Below are 26,508 nucleotides of genomic sequence, written 5' to 3' on the forward strand. Positions count from 1 at the left end.
TATTGGGGGGTGTCAGGTGGTATTGGCGATGTTGGGGTGTCAGATGGGATGGAGATATTGGGGGGTGTCAGGTGGCATTGGCGATGTTGGGGTGTCAGATGGCATGGAGATATTGGGGGGTGTCAGGTGGCATTGGCGATGTTGGGGGCAAAAGGCATTAGGTGCAATAGGGGAGAAGAAAAGGGCAGTAACAGCAGTGGGTGCCGAATGGTAGTGCCACGAGTGAAGCGGAGTAGTGGATGGCCGCAGCATGCCGATTCATCGTGGAGGAATATTGGGAGGTGCTGGCATTATTGGTGTGTCTGAATTGCAAGAACAGGAGCAGGAGTCGACCATCTAGCCGGTCTGGCCTGCTCCGCCATTCAACAAGATCACGGCTGATGTGGCCGTGAATCAGCTCTTCCCCATACATCAGCAGGCAGGAGCGAACCACGGCGCAATGCGTTGGATGGTGGCGGAACGGTGACGGTATTGGGAGAAATCTTGGATGTGGGAGCAACGCGTGGGGTTGGCATTGGTGGGGTGTGTTGGCTGGCGGTGCCAGGGGTGCGGTGGATGATGACGAGGTGTGCTATGTGGGGCAGGCTCTGGAATGGGCATTTCGGTGACAAAAAGCGTGTTGCGTTCTGGAATAAACATGGGCGTGATGGATCTTGAAGGACGTGCATCAGGGCAGAAAGCCAGCTTTGGATGGGCATGAGCTATTAGATCATATAAGATGGTAAAGTGGGCGACGTGCCCAATCTGCTGCCCATGTAAATGCCCTTGCCATCTCCTTCCAGGGCCCAGCGCTTTCTCCTGGGTCGCCGCTTGAATGTTCTGGGTGGAGATTTCGGCAGTGCGTTCACTGGCTCAGACGCACAGTCAGTAACGTGCACCCAAATCATCGGACCGTCCTGAAGCGAGGGTGGTATCTCTGCATCCGGACTAAAACGGAGGAGTCTCGGCTCCCCTTCAACCTTCCATCAAGACTCATTGTCATTAACCTTGCTCAAGTTCTGGGGAGAACATCCAACGCCACGATTTCGCACCGGCTTTGGTGATCATTTCTCGTCTCTTAACGACGGGGCCTCGGCTCCTGAACCCCTCTCACATGCAGTCACTTCCAGCTCTGTCGAGTTCGACTTGAGCGGGGTCGACCAACGAGACATCAGTGGGGCCGCGCTGAATGAATGGGTGGGGAGACCGGTGGCCGGGTGTGCAGATGAAGCCATGCATCTGAAGATCTGTTAGGGCGGGTTGGCCGCAGTGGGGTGGTGAATGACCAAAGCAGCCAGAACAGGTACAAAAATGTAAGTTTATAGCTGACCAATTCATCTGTTGGGCAGCGGAAGGGGGTAAAAATGTCAGGAGAATGGGAACTGAGCAGGAATAAGTCGGAGTGTCGCATTAAAGGATATCTGTGAGCCGGAGATGGGGTCTCCTTGATTTGTGTTTTGAGACGTGTATCATTTTAGTCAAGCCAAGAGGTTTCCAAAAATGACCCCTCCCCGAGATTTTAAATGCCTTCTCTGTTCTTTGGGGAAAAGTTTGGGCGAGGAAAGGGTTTAGTTGGGGTGTGGCCTTCATCGGTTTATGTTTATACAACCCCCCCCCCCCCCCCCCCCCCGCCACCACTGAACACCCACCCATTGTCCCAGCCGCTCTCTGAAACAGACCCAACTCTCTTCCAAGGAAACCAGCAGCGGCTGGGAAGGAGAGGCAGGCGATAAGACAACAGCCTCGGGCTAAGGGGAAGGTGGATATGGTCCTCCGGGTCACTCTTCTGCCTGGGCACCATGGTGCGCCTCTCTCCCCGCCCCACGCCTTATAAACGTCTGCAGTCGTGTTCCGGGAGCTCATGTTCGTCGGAGAAACTGGGGCAGAGGGTCTCTCGGGAACTTGCACAATGGTTGTCTGAAAATGTTACAGGAGCAGGTTTTATCCAAACTTTGGGGGGGGGGGGGGGGGGGGAGGGGGAGGAGAAATAATGTTGAATTCCTCATGACAAACAGGGAGCGCGTTGGATTGAACTATCAAACGCCTTAACCGAGTCTATTAATAAAACAATATAAATAAGGTGGTAGTATTGTTAAGCTAGCGCTGGTCGTAACGTCTGAGCCGAAATGTGACAGCAAGAACGATGGTAGTAGAATAATGCATTAGTTGTAACAAGGTCACTTTGAAAGCCGGAGACTGAAGAGGGTTGTGAAAATTATTAGAGAATAGAGTCTTGTCTCCATCACTTGGAGACGTCTGGAAAAAAAAAAGCACATGGACCTTTTTAATTATTTTATGAAGGAGTCATAAAATCTAACCAGCCCCTGAAGCTGAGGAAATGATAAAGTTTTTTTTTAAAGAATGAAAGAGATCCACTACAGAAGAAATTAAGACTCTATTTCAAAAAAAACTTCAGAAATAATTCTGAAATCAACATGATTGTACTGGCTTTTGTTTTCGGTTTGGCTTTGAGTCAATTTAAAAATGCCTTTCACGGTTCCCCACTGCTCCTCATTCAAAGGTACAGAGTTACTGATAATGAAAATTGAATGAAAAAAGCTGGCAGATACTGGAAATGTGTAATTAAAAAAAACACAAAAGCTGCTGGGGATACTCGGTGGATCACACAACATCTGTGGGAAGAGAAACAGAAATTAACATTTCGGTTCTTTGAAGCAGCCGTTTCTCTTTTCACAGAGTGAAGGACCAAAGTCTGCAGTGATTGTAGTAAAAACATGCAGGAGGGGCTCAGCCGGTCTCGCTGAGTTCTCAGGGCGTGAGGTGGAGATGTATGGCTGACGTTTCGGACCTGAGCCCTTCCTCTGGGTATGAATGAGGAACACAGGCATCTGAATTAAAGGCTGGGGAGAAGGGAGCAATGGGGGGTGGGGTGGGGAGAGGAGGGAGGAGTGGGGGGGGGGGGTGGAAGACTGGGAGTTTTGGTTGGATGTGATTGGAGGACAGAAGAATGGTGAAAATTAACACCCCCCCCATCAATTTTTGCCTTTCCTCTCTCCTGTCCTCTTATCATATCCTTTTGTCTGTTGGTCTGCACTCCTTCCTCTCCCATTCTTCCCTTCCATCATTCAGGTGCCTTGCCGTTCGGTGTGGGCGATCATGTCTCTCCATCGTCATGGTCTCTCACCCTCCAAATTGTAGTTGTTGCCTCCCCTGTTCTCCTTCAGTGAAGGCTCCATCTTTGAGCTGAGACAGTAGTCGATGCTGAGTTCAAGGGAAAAACATTAAAGTGGTTTCCCGTTCCCTTCTTCGGTTGCAGTGCTCTTACTGGACAGGTCACCCTGGCCATTGATCAGCAGATTCATCCATCCAGCATTTTTAGTTTTACGACCGTAAATTCCAATTTGTAGAATCTGCCTGTAAAAACCATCTACGATCCATGGCTTTACGTGACCCTGATTGAGAGGCTGAAGAGGTTGACCTGTAGCCTATTGGACAGAAGGAGCAGCTTATACCTCCTTTTGCTGAGCAATTGGAAAGCACGACACCACGATGCTTCCAACCTTTTAGTACAGATGCCCGTCTGTATTTTGCTCATACCTTGAGAAAGGGTTCGGCCCCTCAATGTCTTTTCTTCCTCTGGATGCTGCGAAACTGGTTGAGATCCTCCAACCTTTCTGTCTCTTTTTACAGAGACTGCTTTGCTACCAAGTGTTCCCAGCATTTTCCATTTCTATCCCATAACTTGACATTTTATCTGCGCCATTCCAGATTTTAAAATCATGCCGTTTTCTCTGATTAATTCATATTATTGGACAAATCCATAAAGAAATTGTCAATTATCCAGGGGAAATCACAAATGGCTTTTGTTCTCCTTGTGTGAAAGTGGGCAAAGGGTCCTGGAGTTGACAAGGAGTTGCGAGACTCTTGTTGGCCACAAAATACTAGAACCTGTTTAATTTTATTTGGTACTTCAAGTTTGAGAGGCTCTGTAACTTGTATCTCACTGCTAAAGAAATGTATGAAAACTGCTCCCTGATATATTGATTCACAACATAGTGAGTCTGTTGCAAGAGCCATCACACACACTCCAACAGTACCTGTCTCAGTGTATGTCCACTTCTACCCATCCCATTTTCTTTTTTTTTAAACTTTATTTAAGATTTTATAACATGAATAAAATAGAGGATTACATTTAAAAAAAAATAAAAGTAAGATAATAAAATTACAGTACCACATCGGTAAACTTAATAAACTAACCCCCCCCCCCAATAATTATTACACAACATTAATAACCTAACTTAGAATTAGTCTAACCCCCCCAATAAAGAGTGAAGAGTTAATAAAGTGAACAATATTATATACAAGAAGAAAAAAAAGCCCACTTACAAAAAAAGATAAAACATAACAAGTAAAGATACTAACAAAAAAAAGTTATCAATACTAAAATATCACACTTAAAAACATATTTAAAGCAAACTTAAATGCATATATTTAACAAACGGAGTCCACTTTAACCTATAAAAAGACATCCTATCCTGAACTGAAAAAGATATCCTTTCCATGGTCAAACAGGATTTCATCTCCAAATGCCACCTATCTAAAGTTAATATATTTCTGTCTTTCCAAGTAAGAGCTATACATTTCTTGGCCACAGCTAAAGCTAAATAGATAAAGGAAATCTGATAATCCTTTAAACCTAAATCAATTAGTGATTGCATATTCCCTAATAAAAATATATCAGGGTCTAATACAAGACAGATATTATAAAGTATTAAGTATAGATTGAATACCTTTCCAAAACTGTTGCAATCGATCACAAAGCCAGACAGTGTGCAAAAAAGTATTAGCTGTCTGGTCACAACGAAAACAGCAATCCGACTTACTAAGGCCAAACTTTTTTAGTTTCTCCGGTACCCATCCCATTTTCATCATAGACAAGACAGCAGGTGCTGGGGTACAAAAGGGAGCAACACACAGAATGCTGGGAGAACTCAGTGGGTCAGGCAGCATATGTGGTTGTTGACATTTATGGCAGAAGCCCTTCATCAGGAATAGCAAGGGGGAAGAGGTCTAAATAAAAGAGTGGTGAGGGGAGGGATAGGACCTCCAGTTGGCAGGAGGTCAGAGAATAAAGGTTGGAGGGGGATGAAATGGTGTAAAATGCAGCTTGGAGGTGACAGGATGAAGAGGCAAGAGGGTAAAAGTAAAAACACAATGCTGGAAGGAGAAAGCGAAGGGTCAAGATGAAACTACTCGTGCCCATTGAACTCCATGTTCTTGCTAAAAACAATGATGGGGAAACTCAGCAGGTCAAACAGTGGACGTTATGTAACCAACATTTCAGGTTTGAGCTCTTCATCAAGGTATGAAAAAAGTATCAGCAGGCATCTGAACATGATAGTTGTGGGGGAAAAGGGCAGGGGGATGAGCATGGTCCCAAAGGTAATTGGTGGATAAGGGAGGGAGGGCACAGCAGTAAGCAGGGGGGAGGAGAGAGGGCTCTGTGAAGGGAGAGGGGAGGGGTGGAGAGCTGAAGGAAAGCAGACAGAGAGGTGGGGAACTGAGGGAGAGTGTGGAGTGGGTGAGCAGAAACCAGGGAAGTCGATGTTAATGCCATCCGGTTGGCGAGTGCCTAGATGGAAAATTAAATGTTGCACCTCCAATTTATGGGTGGCCTTGATGGGATAGTTCACAAGGCCATGGACAGACATGTGAGCATGGGAGTGGGACTTGGAAATGAAGTGGTTGGCCACTGGGAGGTCCCTGTCACAGATGCAGACAGAGCGAAAGTGCTCAGCAAAGTGATCTCCCAGTCTGCGCCCAGTCTCTCCAACGAAGAGAACGCCACAAAGCGAGCACTGGATGCAGTAGGTCACTACCTTGGATACACAGGTTAATCCCTTAGAGGCAAGAGGGTGGTTCTTAATCAAGAAAGTCTGCAGACGCTGGGGTCGAGTGCAATACACGAATGTGAAGGGCCCAGGCCTTAAACTTTGGTTACCCTTTACTCCCTACGGATGGTGTGCGACCTGCTGAGTTTCTCCAGTGTGTTTTTGGATCAAGGAAGAAAGTAACCAAGCCTGGGATGTAGAAACTCCCTCAGGCAGAGAAGATAGAAAATGGAAGTAATGTCCTGATTAGCTCTTTTTTTTTTGGAGTTTGGAGAAAGCAGTATGTAGGTCAGACAAATAGGATAGAATCTCTGAAGGAAACTTGCAGATTAGTTCTGAATCTTTAAAACTGAAGCACTATGGGTTTTTTTTATAAAAAAAATGCTTTGCAGTTTTTCTTAGGCAAAGAATGTTTTATTCACCCACTTTGCCGCAATCACAGTGGAGTGAGCAGTGAGACTCTGGCCACCTACTGACACTGACCATTCCTATATCAGGAAATTATCATTTCCACCCTTGGATATTGCCAGACATATAAATCGTTGGTGATTCAGAGGAACAGGACATTCAACCCGTAGCAATGCAACCATCAATAAAACCCCCCCACAACTGCCACCCCCTTCCTACTTGATGGCTTCCTGAATGATTGTTCGTGTTATAGCTTCACATCTGTTTTACAGACTGAAGACACACCTCTTAATATCAATAATAATGGTGCCTTCTACTAATCTAGATTTTGACAAGAGTAACACCCACCAATTTAAACCTCTGTATGATTCCCTTGTGCTCAATGAGATAACAGTGGGATAAAAAGTTGGCCTGGTCAGCAGGGTTCAAATCACTGAAGGGAGTTTGTACGTTCTCATGGTTCTCATGGTGTCTGCGTGGGTTTTCCCCGGGGGCTCTGGTTTCCTCCCACCGTTCAAAACGTACCACGGTGCAGGTTAATTGGGTGTAAATTGGGCAGCACAGACTCATGGGCCATAGGGCCTGTTACCGTGCTGTAGGTCTAAATTTAAAAAAATTAAAAAGGGACACTACAATCTCCTCCTAACAAATTCCTTTCAATTAACATGCCTTTTTTGCTTTATAATTAACTGCATCCGTGTAATTCAATAGAGTTGTTTTATTTTGCCGTATGCCTGTCTATCTTGATTTTCATTTTAGCTTTTAAACAATTTTTTGTCATAGATCAGTCAAATATCAATGCAATTTAAAGTTGAGACATTTCCTCAACCTGACAATGTTCAGGTGCCAATTGTCACTTTCCTCAAGAGACAAATCTTACTTTGGTGATGAGGAACTTTTACTGAACAAACCCTCACGTCGTAGGCACTGATATGGGTACATCAGTTCAATGTTGGCTTCCAGACAAGCCTTCTATCATTCCAGTCCCCACAGTTAACAAGCCTCAAGATGTGTGCCAGATATATGCTGCGCACCTCAGTATATGGTTCCAGTTTCCTGTTGTGAACTAGCTTCAGAGAGCAGAGTGTCACATCCGCAGCTAACCTGACAGTGGAACAGTTCCAGACTTTGAAAGCTAACTAGCTTCTGTGACAGTTCCAGACTCTTGTCATTAATCAGCCCCAGGAGCTGTTCTAGATAATTTGCAATTAACCCATCCCTTGAACCATTTCAATAATTTGTACTTAACCCATTTTTGAAATTATTCCAGATAAATTATGTACAACACATCTTTGGAATGGTTTCAAATTATCACAGTAATCCATAGAATAGTTTTAGATCTTCCTGAACATCTAGCCTTGTTTGAAGACCGGTTTAGCTTCTAAGTGCTCATTTTAAGCTCCTTTCTTTTTAAAATATTTCTATTGAGTTTAACATACAAGCAATAAATACAGAATTGTCAATTACATAATAATTCATTTGTATTCGAGGAAGCACACACAAAAAAAGGGAAAAAAGTGGATAAAACTACGTCAATAATTGCTTATAGTACATCAAGCACTGAATTGAAATGATCCATAGGACCATATTAAACCAGTTTGTTGAAATAACTTGTAGAAAATGGAAAAAAAACTAAATCTAAATCGACCCCCTCCCTCTAGTCAAGGTTACTTTATAAATTAATTTTAAAAATCAATAGTGTGGAACCACTGGCGACCCCCAGAGAACCATTGGAAAAAACAGTAATTGTTAATTCTTCCAATTATAAAAACATTCTAGGAATGGGCCCCACAATTTCATAAATCAGGACTTTCTATCTTTAATACTACATCTAATTTTCTCTAAACTGAAATAAGACATGACATCATGTAACCACTGTGTATGAGTAGGGGATGAATCATCTTTCCATTTCAATGAAATTGTTTGTCTAGCCATCAATGTGGTAAAAGCTAAAACTTTTTCCTGAGATGGCAATATAAGTTTGAATCACGAGAAAATCCAAACAAAGCAATTAACCGGCAAAGTTCCAAATTAATCGTTGATAAAGTTCATAGGTTAAGAATTTGGACTCAATTTAAGAAATTCTTTGGAATTAATGGTTTTTCACTGTCCAGTCCTATTATAGATAACCATTTTTTTTCCAACCTTCCTTGTTGGATGTAGGTTTCAAGGAATGGTATAAAATAGATATTCAAAGTTTTTAGGATCTTTTTATTCAACATTATTTTGCCTCTTTCGAACAATTATCAGCTAAATTTAATCTTTCTGATAGGCACTTTTTCCAATATTTTGGATTTTCCACAAATTTCCAACACTAATATTCTTGATCTGTTATTTAATTTATGGTTTTATTTTCATGGCGGATTAAAATCATGTATTTATAATAATTTGGTGGATTTAAATTCAGTTCCCATGGCTGGGATCAAGAGAGATTGGGAATGAGAGTTGAACATAACATTTTCAGATGAAGATTGATCCTTTACTCTCAGCTCGATTAATGATGCCTCAATTTGTGCAAGACATTACTTATTACAATTTAAGGTGGTGCATAGAACTCGTATGTCCAAACTTATCTTGTCTTTATGCAGATACAGGTACACAATCCTTTATCTGGAACTCTTGGGGGACAGTGTGTTCCAAATTTCAGAATTTTCCGGATTTTGGAAAGCCAGATTTAAGCCCACCCGAATTATGCTGCCGTATCCATCCCCATCCCCTTCCAGTCACACTGCCGATCTCTTCCCCCCCCCCCCCCCCCCCACCTCGCCCACCCAATTCACACTGCTGGTCTCTCCCCTCATCCACCCGACTCACATTGCTGGTCTCTCCCCCTTGCCTGCCTGATTCGCGCTGCCGGTCTCTCCCCGTTGCCCACCCAACTCGCGCTGCCATCTCTCTCTCTCCACTTGCCAGATTTTGGAGCTTTTCGGATTTTAGATGTCCGGGTAAAGGATTGTGTACCTGTATTGATCCACTATGTGGGAAATATAAAAATTTTGAAGCTTCTCTGATCCATTTGTTTTGGGAGTGGCCAAATTTATAGGAATTCTGGAAAGACAGTTTCAACAATTCTTAAGCTAATTTTAAGTTTCAAGCGAAGAAAAAATAAACTCCGAGGAAATTTTAAGGCTTTCATAAAATGATACATTTTCCCTGAACTTTCCTCCCTTTCCTGTTGTAAAGTTAGACTTTCTTCTTCCAACTCCCAATGCCAAACATGTCCCCACCCCTACCATCCTAGCAGGCAATTTATGGTCATCCAAATGGGACTTGGTAACTTTTTGTTTTTTCAGTATCAAAAGGATCCACTTTTTTTTGACAATTCAATTACCCTTGTCGTGGAGAACTGAGAAGAGTGGTGTGAGACTGGAAGGAGTTTGAACATTGAAAATTGGAGCAGGAGTCAGCCACCATCTCCCAGTCTTTTCCCTCACTGTGCAAAAATCCAACTGTTGTGGCGGCCCGCAACCACAGAGATTAGGCCGGCGCAACACACGGTAATAGACAGCAGCATAGCTCACTAACGTGACCCCTAGCATAGTGAACCAGTGCAGTTGGAAGCTTGGGCTGTACAAATGCCCTAAAATAGCACTGGCCAGGCTGCCCAGCTAACAGAGCAACACCAGGCTGGGGAAGAAGGGTATTCATATGCGAAAATGCTCCCGCAGGCAGGAAACCTGTTTTTGTTATTCATGCGGCTGATGTCAGCCAATCAACCAAACGGCGGGAACTCCAACTGTATAAAAGGAGCATTTCCAGCCTCAATAAAGTCAGAGCTTAACCTCCCACACTGCGAGCGTATGTGTTTCTTCATAGCAGACAGCTACACTGTCTTAAAATACATTGAATGAGGCACCATCCAAGATTCCTTGGGCTGAGAATGAGACAGATTATCTACCTTCTGGGATAAGCAGATCCTTTTAATCTCCATCCCAAATCTACTGCCCTGAATCTTGAAGCTTGTTTGAGTACGTGTGAAGTAGACATCCGAGTCCAGCAGTAAGAAATGGGTGAATTTACTTTCAAGTAATTTGATAAATATGATGACGAAGCCATTGAAATCACAGTAACATTCATTAGGGCCACTGATGCTTCCCCCCCTCCACAATCAAGAGATCTGCCCAGCCCACCCACCCAAGAAAGAGATCCATCCCCAAGGATACACCTCCTCCTCCCCAAGGATACACCTCCTCCCCCCCAAAGGAGGCCTCCATCCCCTTTCTCTCTGCCCCTTATCCCCACAAGAGGCCTCCTCCTTCCTCTCTCTCTTTCCACCCCTCACCCCTGCAAGAGGCCTCCTTCCTCTCGCGCTCTCTCTCTCTCTCTTTCTTTCCACCCCCTCTCTTTACCACCACCCCTACCCCTTCTCCCTCAGGAGGCCTCACCCCCCCAGACCCCTTCTCCTCCTCCTCTCTCCCTGACACCTCCTACCATTCTCCCCAAGGAGGCCTCACCCCCCAATCCCCCACCAAGGAGACTCCTCCTCTCCTGAGACCCTACCCCCACCAAGGAAACCTCCTCCCCACCAAGGAGACTCCTCCTCACCCTTCCAATCCCTCTCCTGAGACCCCAACCTCCTCGCCACCAAGACTACCCCTCTCCCTCCTCCCCTCCCTCTGACCCCTCCTCCCCCTCCCTCTGATCCCTCCTCCCCCTCCCTCTGACCCCTCCTCCCCCTCCCTCTGACCCCTCCTCCCCCTCCCTCTGACCCCTCCTCCCCCTTCCTCTGACCCCTCCTCCCCCTCCCTCCAAGACCTCTCTTCCCCTCCCCCTCCCTCCAAGACCCCTCCCCCTTCCTCCAAGACCCCTCTTCCCCTCCCTCCAAGACCCCTCTTCCCCTCCCTCCAAGACCCCTCTTCCCCTCCCTCCAAGACCCCTCTTCCCCTCCCTCCAAGACCCCTTTTCCCCTCCCTCCAAGACCCCTCTTCCCCTCCCTCCAAGACCCCTCTTCCCCTCCCTCCAAGACCCCTCTTCCCCTCCCCTGTCATCCCCTCCTCCCCATCCCTCCAAGAAGACCCCTCCTCACCCCATCCCTCCAAGAAGACCCCCCTCACCCTCCCTCCAAGAAGATCCCTCCTCACTCCCCCTCCAAGAACACCCCTCCTCACCCTATCCCCCCCACGTCGTCCCCTCCTATTCAAGGAGACTTGCCTACCCAACCACACCCTCCCACCCCTTACCAGCTCATAGGACTAGAACCCAATGAAAGGACCAGCAAGCTACATGGCTTTGAGAGTAATTAGGTCTTGGCCAGTGACTTCCAAGTATTGTAATTTTAAAGATGTTTTAAAATCAAGGAAGTTTTGGGCTGCGTCTCTGACTGGATGGGAAAATTTTCAATACACTGGGCACAGCATTGCAGGGGGAGAGAATGACAGCAGGCTCGTCCACGTGCTCTGCAATTGTGAGCAGATGCAGTCATGAATATAAAATTATTCATGCAACTGGGGGATTTAATGCTAAAAAGAGATCTTTATAAATACAAGGAGAAGAGGGGGGAATTAAAAAAAAAAGCCCTCTGAAACTACTAAAACAGACCAATATGAACCACCAACTCATTGAATTTCAACCTAGAGTTGGTGGATAGGGATAAATATTGTCAAGCAGAAGTCTGATGGGCCACAGTGTGCAGAAACCACTGGTCTATCTAGGCTCCCAGCAATTCGGGGTTTAGTTCTTTCCAAGACCCAACAGAGGCACTAGATGCTGTGATTAGGTTCCGGGCAAGTCTCCTTTCTGTGTTTCCATTTCAAGTTTCTCCGTGTGGTTGCACCATTGTGAATGTTGCTCTCCCCTTCTGCTGTTCTCTTTCTCAAGCAGGAGTTTTCACCCATGGATCCCCATGAGAAGGACCGCAGAGAAGGTCGAGGCCAAATTTGGAGTATTGTGTGCAGTTTTGATCACCTAACTACAGGAAAGATAAAAAGAAGGTTGAAAGAGAACAGAGTGCTAGGATGTTGTCTGGACTTGAGGAACTGAGTTATAGTGAAAAGTTAAACAGGTTAGGACTTTATTCCCTAGAGCATAGAAGATTGAGGGGAGATTTGATAGAGGTATTTAAAATTATGAGGGGGGTTAGACAGAGTAAACATAGCTAGACTTTTTCCACTGAAGGTTGGTGAGATACAAACCACAAGACATGGTGAAAGGGGGAAAATTAAGGGGGAATATTCAGGGGAACTTCTTCACAGAGAGCGGTGGGGGTGTGGAATGAGCTGCCAGCTGAAAAGGTGAATGCTGGGTCAATTTTAACATTTAAGAAGAATTTGGACAGTTATATGGATGTGAGGTGTATGGAAGGAGATGGACTGGGTGCAGGTCAGTGGGACTGGGCAAAATAATAGTTTGGCCAAAGGGCCAGTTTCTGAGCTGTAGTGTTCTATGAGGGGGGGTGGGGGGACACCTTACAGAGGTTTACCAAACCAGGAGGGGATGTAGCTAAGCCAAATAGTCATGATCTACCTCCCTGGCATAGGAGAATCCAAAACCAGCAGGCATAGATTTAGGCAAGAGGGGAAAGATTTCAAAGGACATACATGGAAGATTGCAGATGCTGGAATCTGGAGCAGAAGAAAATGTGGAAGGACTTTGTGGGTTAAGCAGCATCCGTGGGAGAAAAGGAATCAATGTTTCCGGTCAGTATAAGATACAAAAAAGGGACACCTTCACCCAGAGGTTGGGGGTACATTGAACGAGCTCCCAGAGGAAGCTTTAATATTTAAAAATCATTCAGACAGATACAAAGGATGAGAGAGGGAGACAGAGAGGGAGACAGAGAGAGAGAGAGAGAGAGAGAGAGAGAGAGAGAGAGAGAGAGAGAGAGAGAGAGAGAGAGAGAGACACACACAGAGACAGAATATGCAGGCAGGTGGGACTAGGTTGGTCAGAATGGATAAATTGGCCCAGAGGCCCTGTTCCTGGGGTGTAAAACTCCAGGACTCTAATCCTTCTCCACAAAGGCATGCAGATGCTTCTACCTAAAGATCCAAGGTCCTCAAACTAACTTTGGGTCTGAAAGCAAAATTCTGGTTCATATTGCATGGTGGCATAGTTGGGAGAGCAGATAGCACAATGCCTTCTCAGCGTCACCAATCAGGATCGAATCCTGCGCTATCTGTAAGGAGTTTATACGTTCTCCCCATGTCTGCATGGGCTTTCTCAGGGGGCTCTGGTTTCATCCCATCCATCAAAAGTACCAGGGTGCAGGTTAATGGGAGGTAAATTGGGCAGCACAGACTTGTAGGGCCAAATTGGACTGTTAGTGCTGTATGTCTTAATTTAAAAAAATATAGGTAGGGTTTCTCTATCACCCTTCCTTTGAGAAATTTCTCACTCTGAAGCTATCCTGGAACAGCAGTTGAAAGTAGTAAAACTTGAAAGTCTGTAGATGCTGAGATTGTAGAAAAAGCACAGAAATGCTGGAGGAACTCAGCAGGTCTCACAGCGTCCATAGGAGGTAAAGATATATTACGTCCATATCTTGGAGAAAGGCTCAGGCCCGAAACATCAGTTATATATCTTTACCTCCTATCGACACCGTGAAACCTGCTGAGTTCCTCCAGCATTTTTGCTTGTTTTAAACCACAGCAGTAGAAAAGCAGCTTTATTTATTTATTTTAAAAATCAGTTCCTTTATACTCAACATCTATTCCCCTGTATATTCCTTGACCCAGCTACATGCCATTTCTGGTCAGTTCTGAGTGGTGTGATTGGAAACCAGCCATCCAGATGATCTACTTTCAATCAGAAGCCAGTTCTTCCCACTTTTCTCTGCATCTACTCATGTGGAGCAAGATTTATTAATTATTTAGGATGATATTGAATTTTCCAAATTCAAAATTAAAGCCCTGATCCAATTCTTGACCTTTTGATTCATGGAATACATGTTGAGGAAAGTAGTTGAGGCTGCCTCATTCAGTACATTCAAGACAGATTGATGTATTTTTACATTGTAGAGATTTTGGGGATAATGCAGGGAGGTGGAGCTGAGCCAACGGGCTGATCAGCTGTGAACGTATTGAATGGCAGAGTAGACTCCAAGGCTGGATACCCGACTCCTGTCCATTTCGTATGCTCTTGCCGTAAACCATCCAGAAACATGGGAACAGGAGACAGCTATTCACCCCCTCAGGTTGCAGAGGCAGACAACAAAAAAGCAGGCCCAACACATCCTTGCCAGCTATCAACACTCACACTGCGGGCAGGACAGACACGATGGGCTGATCGGCCTACTTCTGCTCCCATATCTTATGGATCCTACATGAATCCAATTTTTATTTTTCTAAATGGTCAGGCTGTCCTGAACCCCATCCATTTCTTTCACATTTCTGTTCTTTCTAGTTTTCAGGTTTTCTCCCTGCTACCTCTCCCTCCCAAAGTTCCCCATCGAAAGCATCTTTGGCCGTTCCTTCCACCAACACATGGCCCAGTGCTTTGTGGTATCTTCCTTGATCTCAGCCTCAACCTTTGCCTGCTCACTGGAACCGCCCATCCATACCACCAACCCCAGAGAAAATTGGTTTTAATTATGTTGACAAACCTAGTCATCAATCGCAGATACTCCAACAAGTTATTAGATCCTAAAATCAGGAATTATGTCTCCTTCATTTCTATTAAATTGAGAGAACAACAAGGATGGGTCTCGTATACTGGGTTCATCAAGAAGGAATTGCTTGAGTCACTACAGGAAACAACAAACAGAAGGAACTATTATCTTGAAATTGAACAACTGTGAAACAAAAGGTATGATCATCTGAAAGTCTGTCATTGAATTGATAAGATTGTTTCTTTTTTTTGTAATGTGGTATTTGAAAAATCTGCAATGCCTGAATATTTGAATAAGAGAGGAAATTACCAAAGCGTGAAATCTCAGTTGACCTGGAAATTGCACAAGGTCCATACTTCAAGAGGCTGGTGTTAGTTAAGATTTGTGTCTCATACAAATGCAGCACCAGGGAACAAATCTGGTTGTTTACATAAAAGAGGCTTTCACTTCATATTTCATTTCAAAAGGAAATCCATACTGGGGTGGGGGGGGGGGGGGGGAAGAAGACATTCACAATCTTTCACTGGGTAAATGTAAGATATGCCAATAAATAAAGAATATTATCTGATTCAGTCTTTGTTCTTATACCAGTTAATGGTATTAGTAAATACCAAAATCAATGCAGATGCACACCAGGCACAAATAGACCAATCCAGCAACATGATCAGTACATACCTGGAGTATAAAGATGTATACCAAGGGTGGCGATGGATGTACATAAGATTTGCCTGTTGAAACCATGAACTGCATCGGAACACACTGAAAGAAAGAAAAAGACTTCTGTTTATACAGTGCCTTTTGTGACATCTCCATGGGCTTTTCAACAGGTAGAATTAGAATTTATTGTCATGAATGTGACCCAAAATTTGTTGTTTTGTGACAGTATCTCAGGTGCAAATATTGCTATAAATTATATTTCTATTTATATATCTGGGAATACAGATATATTGTTCTCTGAAGGTGGCATCGCATGTGGACAGGGTTGTAAAAAATCTTAGCCTTTATAAATCAAAGAATTGAGTATAGGAGTAGGGATGTTATGTTGAAGTTGTTTAAGACATTGGTGAGGCCAAATTTGGAATATTGTGTGCGGTTCTGGTTGCCTAACTACAGGAAAGATATCAATAAGATTGAAAGAGTGCAGAGAAGATTTACTTGGATCTTGCTGGGTCTTCAGGAATTGAGTTACAGGGAAAGATTAAACAGGTTAGGACTTTATTCCTTGGAGAGAAGAATGAGGGGAGATTTGATAGAGGTTTGCAAGATTATGGGAGGTATAGACAGAGTGGATGTGAGTAGACTTTTTCCACTGAGATTGGGGGAGATAAATATGAGAGATCACAGTTTTAAGCTGAAAGGGGAAACGTTTAAGGGGAACATTAGGGGAAGGTTCTTCTCTCAGAGTGGGGGGAGTGTGGAATTTGCTGCCATCTGATGTGGTGAATGAAGGCTTGATCTTGTGTTTTAAGAGAAAATTGGATGCATACGTGGATGGGAGAGGTCTGGAGGGTTATGGAATGGAAGCAGGTCAATGGGACTAGTGAAATAATGGTCAGCAGAGACTAGAAGGGCCAAATGGTGTGTTTTCTGTTCTGTAGCATGCTACTGTTTAAATTAGTGCAAAAGACGAGAAAGTGAGGTAATATCTGTGGATCATTGACCATTCAGAAATCTGATGGTGGGGAGAGGGGGTGAAGCTGTTTTTGTACCGCTGGGCGTTAATCTTCAGGCTTTCCTTTTTTCATGATGGTACCAGAGTGAAGAGGGCACAGCTTGGGTGGTGGGATCCTTCAGGATAGAGGCTGCTTTCATGAAACATTGCCTCTTGGAGATGCCCTCAATGGTGTGAAGACTGATGCCTGTGATGTCATTGGTCGAGTTCACAACTCTTTGTAGTCTTACTGTTCTGTGCATTGGCAACTCCATTCCAGACAGTAATGCACCAGTCAGAATGCTCTCCAAGGTACACCTGTAGAAATTTGGTGACATAGTAAATCTCCTCACAAAGTATAGGAGGTGAGCTTTTTTCATGATTGCATTGGCATGGAGGCTTCAGGATAGATCCTCAGAGATGCTGACACCCAGGAACTTGAAGTTTCTCTAGAACAGTAGTCACTACCACAATGGAGAAAATGCAGCAAACGGCATTGTGATAACAACCAGAGAGTCTATTCTAATGACCAGAGGATAAATATTTGACCATCAGAAACACTGTTCAGTGTTGTGCCAAGGGATTTTTCCCATCTACCTTGCAGACCAGACAAGATAATGTCTCACCTGGAGGATGGCGTTTCCATTTATGCAGCTCTCCCTCAGCATTGCACTGGCCTCAACCCTTGGCATTAAACCTCAACCCCACAACCTATTGACTCAGGGGTAAAGGAGTTACTGGCGGAGGCACCCTGTCAATATCAGATGCACCCTAGGAGCTGGCCTTGGAAATACTGGGGGTGTTTTCTGTCATTGTATGAATTGGAAACCACATCTCATCCTCACTGTTGATCAAACCAGGTGCACCTCAAGGATGCCTGTTCTACTCACAGTGCGCCCATAACTGCGTGGCCAGGAACAGTTGAAATGCCATCTTCCTCCAGCGCTCATGCAGGCTCACGTCTTCCTGTCAATCAATTGATGAACCCGAACCTCCAATACAGCCAGGAAGTGTCACAGTCTGGGTGACATTGTATTGTCTGACCTACTGCAATGTGCCAGGCATGGCAGAATTTATGAATAGAAGGGGGAGAGGAATGGCAGCCACACACAGGCGAGCACAAGTTCAGAAGAGGTCAGCATTGAGCCTTGCAGGTAGTCTCGCCCTAAGATGAAGAGGAGCCGATGTTCCTCGAGCTGACGCCAGGCTTCGGAGGAGAATAGTATGGATAGAGAAGGCAGAGCTAAGATGGCCAGCAGTGATACTTTCTCCTGCTTGCTTTCGCTGAAAGTTTCACTGATTCGTGTTGGGTCCAGTATCTCATCGGAAGGAAGAGCAGGAATTGGTCATCTTGCCTGTTGAGCTTGCTGAATTCCTTCTGTTGAGTAGATGGGCCGAAGAACTTGTTTCAATGCTGCAGGGTTCCATAAAGCTGCCTCCATTTACACTTCCTTCAGTTGGCACAGAAGCCAATTCCAGATGTTCCAAATCTGCAGGACATCTGAGCGAGTTCTGCAGGACGGAATCTTGTTTCATACACAACTCCACCTCATTTCTTCAGGGTGCAAAATTATTTTTCCCAGCAACCCAGAATTTTCTTCTCTAGCTGTGGAACAGACGTGAAACAGCTTCATGTAGTCAGGTTTGTGGCTCCATTTGGAGGGAGATTAAGGAATGTGAGAAAAAGCTGTTCAATATATTGTGGAATAACACTCCAGGACTTACACAGGCAAGGTGCAAGCGTGGAACAGTGTGACAATTAGTGAATGTCCTGATGGGAGTTCTCACGCCAAAGCTGCACTGACTTAATACTTTTTAAAAAAAGCATGCACTTCAAACACCTCAGCACCTGTTCAGCTACTGATAAGGTCTGAAGTTAGTTTCAAAGAATTATTCAATCTCTTTGTGATATCTGTACGTAGCATGACCAGATAGATGAATGCAGAGTTGCTGTTTCCATCCCTGCCTTGAATCAGAGACTACAGAAATACTGAGGGAATCCAAGGGTACTGGGATGGAACGAGGAAAGTGGATTCGATGTCATATTGAATGGTAGAGCTAGAACTACCTGCCTTTATTGGTAATATTCCTGGATCTGAATCATCTATTGGAGAGCACAGTTCCAACATCCCACCTGATTGTCGTTTACTGTCATCTGATTGTACAAATAAAACCCTGACGAAACAGCATTCTCTGGTCCTCGGTACAGCACACAATCAGACTTAACACATGTACAGCCAAGCAATACATATAGAGGAGAAGTATTCATATATACAGGTAAATACAGTTTCATGAATATGCGAGACTCAGATGGTTCATGTGAGCAGTTCCTTTGGTCGTTCAGCGTCCTCACTGCCTGTGGGAAGAAGCTGTTCCTCAGCCTGATGGCGTTGGCTCTGATCCTCCTGTATCTCTTTCCTCATGGGAGCAGCTTAAAGATACTGTGTGCGGGGTGGAAGGGATCCTCAATAGGTTTGAATGCCCTCTTCAGATAATGATCCCAGTAGATCATGTCGATGTGGGCGGGGAGGGGATGGTATGGAATGAGACTCCAGTGATCCTCTCTGCTGCTCTTCTGCTCCTGTGGATTGACCTCCCATCCATTTCTCTGCAGCAACCATACCACAGTGTGATGCAGCTAGCTAGGACACTCTCAGTAGAGCTCCTATAGAAGGCCTGTAGCCTTGCCCACTTCAGTCTTCTCAGGAAGTGCAAGTGCTGGTGTGCGTTCCTGAGGATAGGTCACTAGTTAAGTGAACTCCAAGCAACTTGGTGCTCTCCATGTCAGAGTTGTAGATGTCTGGTGGAGGGTGGTTGTTCCTGGTCCTCCTGAAGACCATCTCCTTTGCTTGTCCACATTGAGACTCAGGTTGTTACTCTTGCACCATACCATGATATTTTCCACCTCTTCCCTGTAGTGAGACTCACTATTGCTGATGAGGCCGACCACTGATGTGTCACCTGCAAACTTGATGACACTGTTGGAGCTGGACCTGGCGATGCAGTCTTGGGTCAGTAGGATGAACGGGAGTGGGCTGAACACATAACCCTGAGGTGCTCCAGTGCTCAGTGTAACGGTGCCTGACATTCTGTTACCTTCCTTTTGCTATTTTACTTTGGTTTATGATCCCCTCAAATTCCTGGCTCACACCTTACCCCTACCCCCAACCCACATCTAAACTCCTGACTCACAGTTGACCACCCCTCGACCCAATGATCTGATGTTCAGTTTGCACTGGAGAATGCAGGAATATGGGTCACTGTTGTCAAGACAGAATGAAGCTCTACCTCCCCACCTACCAAAACAAAATGCTCCTGTGAATGGTGTAATAGCAGGGGATAGTCAGCGGGATAAACCAGGGTTCCAGTCATGCTTCAAGGTCGAGGCCTTCCATTCTGATGCCTCTCAAATGTCCTCCTTCTTGGAACATGGTACCTCTTCCACAGTGGATGAATCTCTCAACTTCACATCTTGGATGCCTGCTCCCACCTTCTCTCTTTAGAGACATGATAAAAGGGTCCTGACCATTTCTACCCACGGATGCTGCCTGACCCACTGAGTCTCCCCTTCAAATCTTTGTTTGTTCAAGATTCTAGCATCCGTAGTTTTGGTGTTTTTCAACACCTGGGCATTTTGCAACCCTCTGAACAGATCAACCTCTGCTTTCTAATTCCTGATCCTTTAAAATGCTTCAGTACTCACAATCCTCATCACCTTAACCCATCTCCACATTGGCTTTTGCCTTGCACCTCACTCCTCTTTGTACCTCTGCTTCAAACCCCTCTGCTCTCTTCCCCCACCCCCCCCCCCCCCACCCAAACCAGGTCTGAGGCAGAGTCCCTGACCCGAGACGTCAGCTGCTTTTTCCTTTCACAGATGCTGCTTGACTGGTCAAGTTCTTCCATCACTTGAGTTTGTGGTTTTATTTGTTTCCTACATCTCAAGCGGGTCAGGAGGGAAGGATCTAGAATAAAACATTGGAATCGCATGTCCCTTTAAAATTCATGGAGTTCAGCATGTAAACAGACTCTCCAGCCCATTCATCTATTCTGCAAAGTTGTACACCCGAGCTTGCCCCATTCATAAAGCAGACAGATTCGCCATTGGCAGAAATTGCCTGAAGCACCTCTTACAGTCAGAGAAAGAGAAGCAAAAGAGTTACCCCCAGATTCACGTAGTCTCCGTGGATTTGGCTCCAGCGCTTCCACAGCCACAGAGTCCAGTTCAAACCATCAGCAGCCCGTGCTCCAGATCTGAATCTCTGACATGATCAGGAAACCCTTGAATGGCCTGGGCAACATCTCACATCCCGGTATCCCACTGAACTGTTCGTGTTCACATACCCTCCAAATGTCTCATGCAGTTGTCTCCACTTCCACTGACATCTGGTTCCACATGCTCAACACCCTCTGAGTGAAAAGATTCCCCTTTTATCTTTCCCCTCTCACTTTAGAAACCCAAGCCTGGGAAAAAGACCATCTACTGCCTTACCTATACCTCTCACGATTTTATGCATGTCAATGAGGTCACCCCTAGGCTCTCATGCTTCAGAGATTAAAAAGAACAGCAGTGTAACATCATGTGACATGTTGCTTTGAAGTGTCGATGAAATATACTGGTCCACATAGATTTTGCTTCCGGAATATTTTTGGGTCAATTTTATGGATTTTGAGCTGCTGATCATGAAAATCGCCTTAAAATTTTCTGATCACATACTGTTTTCTAGATATGACCTATTTTTGCTCATTCCTGTCATAGTAGTATATTGCCCACAATATTTTGGTCAGTCCAAGCATGCCTGTGTGTGCAATCAATGCAGGTACTATGCAAATGTTGTCTTAGGCCTGGGCATACTTAATCAGGATAGATGCAGACAGCCTATAAAAGCAACTCACATATACAGATGATGTGCATTACATTGATGTAGATTGAACTAATGTTAATACACATGTCCTTCAGGCAATAGCATAATGACTGCACTCAACAATAGCATTTCTTGTCTTCAGGAAGATTCAATACAGCAGAAATGTCTTGTCAATGTTTCAACAGCTTTGATACATTCTGTTACATTTGTGGCGAGTATATGCTTAAGACTCAAAGATGCAGCATAGCTGTACTAAGGAAGCCTTTGAGCTCTACTTCAGTTGTGAAATTGGTGACCAGGACAAACCCTGGGCTCCTTGCATTTGTTGAACAATATGTGCAGTCAACCTGAAAGCTTGGCTCAGAGGTACATTATGCGATTAAACATGTTAAATATATTTTAAAAATAATTGAATGTTTCTCTAACTTCCTACGCGATACAGCAAATCTGAAATTATCTTCATCTTGAAGTTGTCTATCATCCCCACATTTTTCTTTAGGAAGCAAACCTTTTGGGGAAAAAAAACTGTTGTCCAATGATATCTTTGTGAGTAGGTGAAGCATGCATTCAAACAAGAATCTGAGGGGATGTATAAAATTATGAGAAGCATTGCTAAGGTAGTAGGTGATCAGAGTCTTTATTCAGAGCAGAAATATCAAATACCAGAGGGTATTTAAGGAGAATGTGGGAAAGGTTAAATGAAGCAATATGTTTTTTTTTAAAAAACAGGCAGGTTCCTGGAATGCACTCAGGGGCGGTGCTGGAAGGAGATTGTAGCCTTTGAGAGATGTACAAGAGGGAACATGGACCTGGCAAGGAATGAACAATTATGGATCACGTACAGGGAGACAGGATTGGTTGTGGATGGCACAGACATTGTGGACTGAAGGGTCTTGCCCTTGTACTGTTCCACATTCTTAAACAAGATTGAAGAATCATGTGTTGTACAATAAACTGGCAGAACTATCACTGTGACAAACCTTGCAAACAATGCTGTGCCCTCTCAACATAGGAAATTGAAGTGGATTAAATGGAGGAAAAAATCCATAACTTTACAGTTTTAAGTAATAAAATATACAAAGCAAATCAAAATTAATTACAAAATCCATTCAATGGAAACCAGCTGTCCAAAGAGAGTAAAGGAGACTATTGAACTACAGGTCAATAACATACAGGACGTTGGAGTTTAGAAAGAGTTTCAATACAGAGAGAAACAGCAAAGGCACAAGAAATTGGAGATTAAGTACCGTCCATCGGTATCCAATGGGGCAGACGTCAATAGTTCTGCCAATTTCTTTTATCTGTTCAAATGGGGTCTATCTGTCTTGGATACAGATAAATTTCACCCCTGTATTTTTTTTTTAAAAAATGCAATATTTTTAAATACTCATTTTAGACATCCACCACGATAACAGGCCCACAATTAACCTTCAACCCCCGTATGTCTTGAAGGGTGGGAAGAAACTGAAGTGCTCGGAGGAAACCCACGCAGACACTGGATTCAAACCCGGGTCGCTGGCGCTGTTACAAGGTTGCTGCCCGCTAGTCTAACCCCACCGTGGTTTATAAAAACAGGAGGTCGAGAATTGTCAGTTTTAGGGTAGAAGAGCCTAAAGCTAGAGGGCATAGGTTTCAGGTGAGAGAGGAAAGATTTAAAGGGGACCCTTTTCCCCTTGCAGAGAGGTGGGGGGGGGGGGGGGGGGAGAGCTGCCAGAGGAAGAGGGGAAAGAGCTCCCAGAAGAAGGGGGGGAAGAGCTGCCAGAGAAAGGGGGAAAAGAGCTGCCAGAGAAAGGGGGACAGGGCTGCCAGAGGAAGGGGGAAAGAGCTGCCAGAGGAAGGGGGACAGAGCTGCCAGTGGAAGGGGGAGAGAGTTGCCAGAGAAAGGGGGGAGAGATCTGCCAGAGAAGGGGGGGGGGAGAGCTGCCAGAGGAAGGGGGAAAGAGCTGCCAGAGGAAGGGGGAAAGAGCTGCCAGAGGAAGGGGGGAGCTGTCAGAGGAGGGGGAAGCTGCCAGAGGAAGGGGGCAGTGCTGCCAGAGGAAGGGGGCAGTGCTGCCAGAGGAGGGGGGAAGCTGCCAGAGGAAGGGGGGGGGTGTGCAATGACAAGATTTAAAAGGAGTTTAGCCTGGTGCACAGATAGGGCCGTTTGAGGGAGGACCAACGCAGGCACATAGGTTCGGCTCAAAGTGCGTAAGGGGAGTAGAGGTCCGAGTGGTGACTCCATGCCGGCAGCTCATCGACCCGGACTGCCCACTCCAGTGCGTTCTGCAGGGATGGAGTCCAGGCCCTTCGGCTATCGGACTTCACCTGGCCCATTTACCCTGGGTCTGCAGTAAACCCGGTTTTATCCTCCTCACTTCCTCAACCACCACTCGCCCCCGCACTTCCACGTCCAGTTAACCTGCCGACCCCCCGCCCCCCCTCCCGGGTCTTCGGGAGGAAACCGGGACAAACTTACACAGTCACAAGGAGAGCAGGCAAACTCCACGCAGGCAGCATCCGGACCTGCGTGTCTGGCTGGCGCCGCGAGCCAGCAGATGGCTGCACTTCACCTTCCAGGAGTTGGACAACCAGCTCGGGCGAGGGGGGAAGAAGCTGCTCCATCAACTACTCGCCGACGATCTCGTTTCCCAACGACATGATCTTGCAAGTAGGCACGGATTTAAACGGCCTTAATCCCATCCTCCATTGGGTCACCTCTGGAGAAAAAGGACCTAAAATTGGCTCTCCTGGCCTTCGTTTTGTCAAGGATTTTGCAGCAGAGATGGGAAAGGCCAGTTATTCATTTACTGCCGTCCTTTCACTGACCACAGCTCTCCAGCCACTTGATCAATCGTGGGCCTCGTCCAATCGTGGGCCTCGATCCAGAGTGGACGGCGATGAATGGTGGACCTCGATCAATCGTGGGCCTCGATCCAAAGTGGACCTCGATCAATCGTGGGCCTCGATCCAGAGTGAACCTCGATCAATCGTGGGCCTCGATCCAGAGTGAACCTCGATCAATCGTGGGCCTCGATCCAGAGTGAACCTCGATCAATCGTGGGCCTCGATCCAGAGTGGACCTCGATCAATCGTGGGCCTCGTCCAATCGTGGGCCTCGATCCAGAGTGGACCTCGATCAATCGTGGGCCTCGTCCAATCGTGGGCCTCGATCCAGAGTGGACGGCGATGAATGGTGGACCTCGATCAATCGTGGGCCTCGATCCAAAGTGGACCTCGATCAATCGTGGGCCTCGATCCAGAGTGAACCTCGATCAATCGTGGGCCTCGATCCAGAGTGAACCTCGATCAATCGTGGGCCTCGATCCAGAGTGAACCTCGATCAATCGTGGGCCTCGATCCAGAGTGGACCTCCAACAATCGTGGGCCTCGATCCAGAGTGAACCTCGATCAATCGTGGGCCTCGATCCAGAGTGAACCTCGATCAATCGTGGGCTTCGATCCAGAGTGGACCTCCAACAATCATGGACCTCGATCCAGAGTGGACCTCCAACAATCGTGGGCCTCAAGCCTGGACGTCAACCCATCGCCCAGTCCCCTCAACCTCCCTGTAGTGCCCACACTGGTGGGAGGGTGTAACTGAAGAGGGATGACTTCCATAGTATATTGTTATTGTTGGCTACTATATATATAGAGAGAGAGAGAGAGAGAGAGAACCTATGACTCCTCCCCCATGGTCCTGGGCCATAAAGGTCGAGCCACCGCTTCCTTCCCCTATTCCTATACCTGGATCCGGGTCAGCAAGGTTCTTCTGTATATCAAATTGTTAGGCACTGGGCAGGCCAGCTCCATATATACAATAGTCAACAATAACTATATACCACAGAGGAAACATTGTGGGAACAAGGTAGGAATTATAATGGGCTCTCGACCACAGGACAGTGATGAGAATTTATTGTCCAACACAAAAGCACAATGCACTGTGCCAAGGGGCTGCGGTTAGTGTAGCAGTTAGTGCAATGCTGTAGCAGCGCCAGTGACCTGGGTTCGAATCCGGTGCTGTCTAACGAGTTTGTACGTTCTGCCCGTGTCTGCGTGGGTTTCCTCTGGGTGCTCCAGTTTCTTCCCACCCTTAAAATAAACAGAGGTTAATTGGGTGTAACTGGGCGGGACAGGCTCATGGGCCAAAAGGGCGTGTTACCGTACTATATGTCCAAATTTAAAATAAATTCCTGCTTGCTGCAGCTACTAACAAACAGTAATTATAAAATAAATTAGCATATACAAGAAAAAAAGACAATATAGAAGAATAGATAAATATTCACATTGCAGGTGGTGCAAAAAAAGGTGGTTTAAATAGTGCAGACAGACCTTAGCTCTTCCTGCAGTCATGTTATGGTTAGGGCAGTACAGTAAGGTTCAAGAGCCCGATAGCTGTTGGAAAGAGAGGTGCCAGAATTCAGACTTCTGTACCTTCTGCCCGAAAGTTGCAGTGAGAAAAGAGCATAACTCTCGTGATGAACGTACTTTATGATACTGGCTGCCTTCTTGAAGGCAGTGCTTCAATGGCCAGGAGGTTGTTGCCCATGATGGACTTTGGTGAGGTTTGTCATGTTCTGCAGTCTTCTGTGTTCTTCGGGAATTGAGTTTGCAAACCAGGCCACAATGCAACTAATCAGCGTACTTTCCATAGTGCATCCCTCACTGCTCAATTAGTTCGAGTTCAAGTTTATTGTCATCTGATTGCAAAAGTACAACCTGACAAAACAGCGTTCTCCAGTTCTCAGTGGAAAACAGAGACATACATAAAGACAAACAATACATATACAGGACAAGTATTCATATATATAAATAATAAATGTTGTTTAATAAATATGAGGGTCTTGGATGGTTAGTGCGAGAAGTTCCTTTAGTTGTTCACCATTCTCCTGGCCGTGGGAAGAAGCTGTTCCTCGGCCTGGTGGTGCTGGCTCTGATCCTCCTGTATCTCGTACCTGGCGGGGACCGCTGAAAGATGCTGTGTGCGGGGTGGAAGGGGTCCTCAACGATTTTGCACACCCTCTTCAGACAACAATCCCAGTAGAATGTGTTGATGGGGGTGGAGATAGAGTCTCTGCTACCCCGGTGGATTGACCTCTGATCCAATTCTCTGCAGCAACCATACTACAAAGGTGGGCATGTATTCCTTCCTCCAAGTGGCCTCGTTCCCCTCCAGAGAGGAGAAAGTAAATGCCTTCTCGGCGATGATCACTGTTGTAAGAAATGTGGTAG

At 45.6% G+C, this 26,508-nt stretch overlaps 2 protein-coding genes across 4 annotated transcripts in view; one reads left to right on the top strand and one right to left on the bottom strand.

Annotated features, from left to right (window-relative positions):
• The window catches only part of dph1 (diphthamide biosynthesis 1), a 745,916-nt gene that overhangs the window by 664,008 nt on the left and 55,400 nt on the right, over window positions 1–26,508 (bottom strand). For all 3 annotated transcript variants that reach the window (XM_069911789.1, XM_069911788.1, XM_069911787.1), the window contains exon 5: window positions 15,460–15,543. The gene's annotated coding sequence lies outside the window, so the exon portion shown is untranslated. The remainder of the gene's footprint in view (window positions 1–15,459; window positions 15,544–26,508) is intronic.
• Window positions 1–26,508, top strand: part of rtn4rl1b (reticulon 4 receptor-like 1b) — a 57,780-nt gene that overhangs the window by 3,821 nt on the left and 27,451 nt on the right. The gene's annotated exons all lie outside the window — the stretch shown is intronic.

Source organism: Narcine bancroftii, chromosome 14, assembly GCF_036971445.1.
Source record: "Narcine bancroftii isolate sNarBan1 chromosome 14, sNarBan1.hap1, whole genome shotgun sequence".
Classification (NCBI taxonomy): Eukaryota; Metazoa; Chordata; class Chondrichthyes; order Torpediniformes; family Narcinidae; genus Narcine; species Narcine bancroftii.